Source organism: Cryptomeria japonica, chromosome 11, assembly GCF_030272615.1.
Source record: "Cryptomeria japonica chromosome 11, Sugi_1.0, whole genome shotgun sequence".
In the NCBI taxonomy this organism is placed as follows: domain Eukaryota; kingdom Viridiplantae; phylum Streptophyta; class Pinopsida; order Cupressales; family Cupressaceae; genus Cryptomeria; species Cryptomeria japonica.
Genome location: NC_081415.1, coordinates 304,840,827 through 304,847,828, shown reverse-complemented (window position 1 = coordinate 304,847,828; position 7,002 = coordinate 304,840,827).

Below are 7,002 nucleotides of genomic sequence, written 5' to 3'. Positions count from 1 at the left end.
TAGACTTAGCAATCTTAACCTTGTACTTATCTTCTACATCTTCACAATCAAAGTAATTTTCAAGAGCACTAAACCAATCAAGTAAAATTTCATCATCCATCTTACCTTCATACATTGGTAGATCAGTTCTTGTCTTTGAGTCTCCACTTTTGACTGCTTTGAGCAACTTTGCCATCCTTGCTTCTTCAGGATCCAACCTCTCTTCTCTTGGTGTTTCTTCTTCTTCATGCTCTTCCTCTCCTCCTTTATCTACCAAGTTCCTCAATCTTTCCATCTCTTCTTTCATCCTTCTATTTTTTTCTATTTGTTCTCTTACCAACTTTGCAAGCTCTACATTTGTCATCCTTTGAGGCATCTCTTCTTCTTCAGCCATCTTTGTTTTCCTGCTGTAGGGAATCAACTCTGGAAGTCTTCTACAAAGGATTCAACCCACAAGAATTCAAAGAACCTTCTTAAACACAAACTCCTATGCTCTGATACTAATCTGATGCAGAGACAGGAGAATCTAATACAAATTTGCAAATAAAAGGTGTATTTTGGACCCAAACCCCTTACACTCCTCAGGTGTCTCAAATGCACTCAATGCCTCAATAGGCTCAAAACCTAACACCACCTAAACCAGGTGTGTCTCCTACCTCCACATACTTCAAAGGACCTCAAAAAAAATGATTAAAAGGCTTTTCTAAACCCCTAAGCCTCTAGCTTCAACACAAACTCAATACATTTATTCAACCAAGCATCTAGCCCTTCAAATCGGGTAATTTCCCTTTAACTCAAAACTTTTCCAAAAAACTTGCCCAAAAAAATTACATATTTAGACACCCATTTTCATGTTACACAACATATCAAAAAACCAATATAGGTTGTTTTGGACGGACCCTTTGCTGTCCTCAAATGTGCCCGTTTTTAGCCTTAAAAACCACCCACTTTACAAAGGAAGTACCAACAAAACTTAACACCAGGTTACAAAAATTTGTACAATATTCAATAAGGTTCCCAAACAAAGGATTTTCTAGGTTTTATGGCTTGATTCAACTTCTAAGTGTCCAAACTCTAAAACCCTCCTTAAATCACCCTCTAAACTAGGGCTTGCTCAAAATCACGCCTCCAATCACTTCTCTGATCAAATGAAGGTCATTTCACCATTAAATTGGTGCCCTCTACTGATTCCAATCATAAAATATAGCCCTCCAATGGCTACTTTAGTGGCTGCTACACTCTAGCCACCATCCCTATGCTCCAATCAACCAACAAATTTACCATTTGTGAGTGATCACTCTGCAAAACCACTTCAATCCTGCACTTTCATGTTAGTTTGATATGATACAACATTAGTTTCCATCCCCAAGTCACAGTAAGCACATAAAGGGGATGGATTACATATTCATACTTGAGAAAACAAGGAAAATCAGACTTTTAAAACAGGACAGTCAATATAAATCCTTAGATTAGATTAAAAATGATATAAAATGCTTCAGATCATGCAAATTAAATTCCTATCAACCTTCCTCAATGATTAGAACTCAAAGATCATCAAAGGAATGCAAGTTTTGCAAGGAAAATCAAGTTTTTTGCATTAAAACTGTCTCAGTCCGTACAACAGCACCTGCAGTCCGTACCATCTGTACTTTTCTCTCTTTTTCTCCATCATAAATGATGAATACAACTTCCCCAACCAACCCAAGGTGGTTGGAGGGGTTTACAAATTCATTAAGACTTAAAAACTCAGTTTCCCTCCAAAATGCTACTAAAGGTTGGAATACAAAGATTTGAATTTTCCAACTTTATTTAATACATTCTTATTTGCTAAAATCATTCCAAATCAATGGAATTTTATTTCATATACCTAAATAACCCTACCAAAGACCCTACTAACCATTCTAGACCCTTGAAACACTATTGGCCTACTTGACACCATATTTGTCTTAAGTCCCTTATCAAGACTTATTACATTTAAATCAAATTGAGCATTACATAGAGCCATTATTGGCTTCAAAACATTCCAATTCACTTTCAAGCATGCTCTGGGGTCTTTGTTGATGTTTATAATCTCCTTGGTCTCAGGTGGACTCTTGGATGCTCCTACATCATCTTTGATGAAGATGATCCTTCTTCGATTGTTGCGAGGGAACACTCTGACCCTCTTGTTCATTCTCTACATGATCATTCTTTTGAGGTTGACATGATTGTGTATACTTATGTACAACAGTTGGAGGAGGTCTCTTTATGTTTAGAGGAGACATGTGAGTCTTTGGGACATGTTCTACATCCATCTCCACTAGATCTTGGAGTGCCTTTTTCAGTAGTGTGGCACAATTTACCACCTTTGAAGGGGGTATCTTTCAGAATCGATATGGGGACACTTGAGAATTTTTCAGTGGTTCCAGTCATCATGAGTTTTCTTCATTCATCTTCCCTTCATGATTGGGGAGACTTCATGGATACACCTTTGGTTTTGTTTCTTCCTGAGGCGAGGAATGTTGTTCGACGTTCATGGAGTAGTTTCTTCATACATCGAGCTTCTATCATTGGTATAGATTCCACATTGAGGGGGGGCTTCCTAGCTTCTCTTCTTCTCTCATATGGGGGGGACTTTTTCCTCACATGGGGTTTTGTCCTTCACATACTTCTATGAAAGTTCTTTGTATCTAGTTTTTCATCTCTCTTTTGGGGGAGGGTTTTTTCCCATTGGGTTTTTCTCTCTTTCCCCACTTTGTGAGAGATATGATTGCATTGGTTTGCATGCATTTGCATTTGTACATGGGTACCTAACATGGCCTAGCAGCCGGGACCCATCTTGCATTGCTTAGTTGCATTGTAGACTTAAGTGCATTCCCCTAAGTTGCACTGAAGGGGGGGTGTTGGTGTAAATAATTATTCATCTTGGATATTATTACACTTACTTAAGTTTACTTAGGAAATGCATTTCATAGTAGTTTGGGTATGAGACACTTGGGTGTTTGCGCCACATTGGGATAATGTGTGTAGGAGAATTTCCACCTTTTATGGTGTTGATCTTGTTGTTACACTCCATATTCAATGGGTGATCCACCTCATGCAGACTATTATATTATTTCTCCTACCTACCCTTGTTTTTTATTGAGCCACATGTCATGTTTGTGTGCTCACATATCCCTAGCCTTGCCTATATAAGCAGGCTCATCTATATTGTATGTAATCAATTTTTATTGATCATTTTCTATTGATGAGAATACAATTTATTCTTGTCCTATATTTTGTCTCTATTGTACTTTTCATTGAGCTCTTGATCTTGGCAAAATCTCACAGAAAGGACACTCTCAATCTAGAGGAAAGAAAGATTGTTGGAACTGTGGAAAGTCTGGTCATCTAAAGAAAGACTGTTGGTCTCGAAAAAACAAAGAAGTAGACAAAAATGAAAATGACAGTAAGGAAGCTAATATTGCAAGTAATACTTTACAAGATGCTTTAATCTTATGTTTGGATAATGTTAATGATTCCTGGGTAATAGATTTTGGGGCTTCATTTCATGCTGCACCCCATAGAAAATATTTTCTAGATTATGTTCAAGGTGATTTTGGACAGGTATATTTGGGTGATGATGAGCCCTATCAAATTGTTGGAAAAGGAAAGATAAAGATCAAGTTGTAGAATGGAAATGACTGGTTTCTGCAGGGGGTAAGATATGTTCCTAATTTAGGAAGAAATTTAATTTCTGCAAGGCAACTAGGTAGTGAAGGTTGCATAGTTACCTTCTTAGAAAGTTTGTGGAAGGTCACTAAAGGATCATTAGTAGTAGCTAAAGGTCTGAAGGTAGGCACATTATATCTGTGTAGTGGTAACACTTACTCTACCCTAGTGGCTATAGATAAAGTTACTACAGGGACAACAATAGATGTTACAAGAACAGATTCGATAATGTGGCACCATAGGCTTGGGCACATGAGTGAGAAAGGGATGAAAATCCTTCACTCCAAAAATCTATTACCAGGACTAAAGAAGATTGATTTAGAGTTCTGTGAAAACTGTGTTTGTGGTAAACAGAAAAGAGTCAGATTTCTCAAGGTTGGGAAAGAGAAGAAGAGTGAGAAGTTAGAGCTTGTACATTCAGATGTATGGGGACCGGCTCAAGTATCATCTCTTGGTGGCTCTTGTTATTATGTTATTTTTATTGATGACTCAACCAGAAAAACATGGGTATATTTCCTAAAACAAAAATCAGATGTTTTTGAAACTTTTAAGAAATGGAAAGCTTTGGTTGAGAATGAGACAGGAAAAAAGTTGAAGTGTCTCAGATTGGATAATGGAGGTGAGTATTGCAGAAAAGAATTTGAAGATTACTGCTCCTTAAATGGGATTCAAAGGCAGAAGACAGTTCCAGGAACTCCATAGGAAAATGGTGTGTCAGAGAGAATGAATAAGACTATCATGGAACAGGCGAGGAGCATGAGATTGTATGCTGGATTGCCCTTACATTTTTGGGCAGATGTTGTACATACTGCTGTCTATTTGATAAGTAGAGGACCTTCAACCCCTTTGGATGGTGGTATTCCAGAGGAGGCATGGACTGGTAAGAAGGTAAATTATTCTTTTCTGAAAAATTTTGGTTGTGAAGCTTTTGTCCATGTTGATAAAGAAAACAGAATCTAAATCTCAGAAATGTACCTTCATTGGATATGAGATAGATGAATATGGCTATCGGTTATGGGATTTTGAAAATAAGAAAATAATTAGAAGTAGAGATGTTATATTCAATGAGAAGGTTATGTGTAAAGAACAGATGCAGGAAAAGAAGCATGAATAGGACAAACAAGAATATGTGGTGTTGGATGAGATTCCTGAAAATGAAATGCCACAGGTACCTGATGCTCAGCAACAACAAATTGTTCCACAAACTCCTGCAAGTGTTAGACATTCTACGAGGTCAAGTAGACCCCCTGAAAGATTTTCTCCTTCTTTGTATTCTATTTTATTAACTGATTCTGGTGAACCAGAAGAATATGAAGAAGCAATGTAGATGGATGCCAAACAATAGTGGGAGCTAGGCATGAAAGAGGAGATTGACTCCTTGATGAAAAATAAGACTTGGGACTTAGTCCCTTTACCTACAGAAAAAAGAGTCTTGCCTAACAAATGGGTTTATCAGCTGAAGTAGGAGGAAGGAGGTCAAAAAGATATAAGGCTAGACTTGTGGTAAAAGGTTTTGCACATAAAAAGGGTATAGATTATGATGAAATATTTTCTCCAGTTGTAAAAATGACTTCAATTAGAACTGTACTTAGTCTTGTGGCTGCAGATGATTTACATCTTGAACAATTAGATGTCAAAACAAATTTTCTCCATGGAGATTTGGAGGAGGAAATTTACATGTTGCAACCACAGGGATATGAGGTCAAAGGTAAGGAGAACATGGTGTGCAAGTTGAAGAAAAGTTTGTATGGCCTAAAGCAAGCACCCCAACAATGGTATTTAAAATTTGATAGTTTCATGGCTGAACACAGTTATCATAGATGTCATTCTGATCATTGTATATATTGTAAGAGATTGGATAATGGTAGTTATATTATCCTGTTGCTTTATGTTGATGACATGCTTGTTGCTGGGTCGAATATGCAACATATAAATGATCTTAAACATAAATTAGCCAGGTCATTTGCTATGAAGGATTTGGGTGCAGCTAAGCAAATTCTCAGTATGAGGATTACACGGGATAGGAAAAATAGAACCTTGAATTTCTCCCAAAGCGAGTATATAAAGAAGGTGTTGAAAAGATTTAACATGCAGGATGCAAAAGCAGTTAGTACACCTTTGGCTAGTCATTTCAAATTGACTAAGGAGATGTGCCCAAAGGCATAGGAAGAGGTAAAGAAAATGTCTAACATCTCGTATTCATCAACTGTTGGCAGTCTGATGTATGCAATGGTTTGCACAAGGCCAGATATTGCACATGGAGTGGGAGTTGTGAGCAGTTTTATGAGTAATTTGGGTATGGAACATTGAAATGCTGTGAAATGGATTCTTCGGTATTTGAAAGGAACTACTACGAAGGCATTATGTTTCAAAGGATCTAATGCTACTCTGAGTGGATTTGTTGACTCTGATCTAGCAGGTGATATTGATTCATGGAGGAGTACTACAGGGTATGTTTTTACTATAGGGGTAATTGTAGTCAGTTGGATTTCTAGGCTGCAAAAGGTTGTTGCACTTTCAACCACTGAAGCTGAGTATGTTACTGCTACAGAAGCCATCAAAGAGATGATTTGGTTACAATTTTTTTTGGAGGAATTGGGTCAGATACAAGAGGATCACCCATTGTATAGTGATAGCCAGAGTGCCATTCATCTTGCGAAGAACTCTGTTTTTCATTCAAGGACAAAGTACATTCAGCTTAGGTACCACTTCATCCAGACTGTTTTGGAGGAGCGTCGGTTACGGCTTGAGAAGATTCACACAAGTGAGAATCCTACTGATATGTTCACGAAGGTAGTTCCACAGGAGAAGCTAATTTATTCATCAGTTTTTGTTGGTCTTCTTGATTGATAATTATGGAATTTATACCAGTTGAGTCCCAGTGTTTTATCTAGCGGATGTTGCAAGTACACTGGTGTCATCTAGTATCAGTCTCGAAGTGGGAGATTGTTTGGTGTGGAGCCTGATCAGTCTCCAAATGGGAGATTGTTGATATGTGGTGACTGATCAGCAAAGTACTGTACACTCAGCATGTATTCTCGTCGGGCCATGGGAAAGTGGGTGAAGCCCATTGCAGGGGTTTGAGGGCGGCAGCCCCTGAGAAAATTTTTTTGCCATTTTTTGTTGATGAAAACTGACATTGTAATAAAACCCTAAAAAGGTCAACTTTGTTTGTTGCCCTAAAAATGCATGTTATAAGCAGCTGGGATGCTTAAGGCATTGCAAGGTTGATGTACTATTTTTTCTAGATAATAACAAAGATTGGATGGTTGTGTATGGTGGACGTAACCCATTCTGGGTGAACCATGTTAAATCTCTGTGTTATCTGTGTCC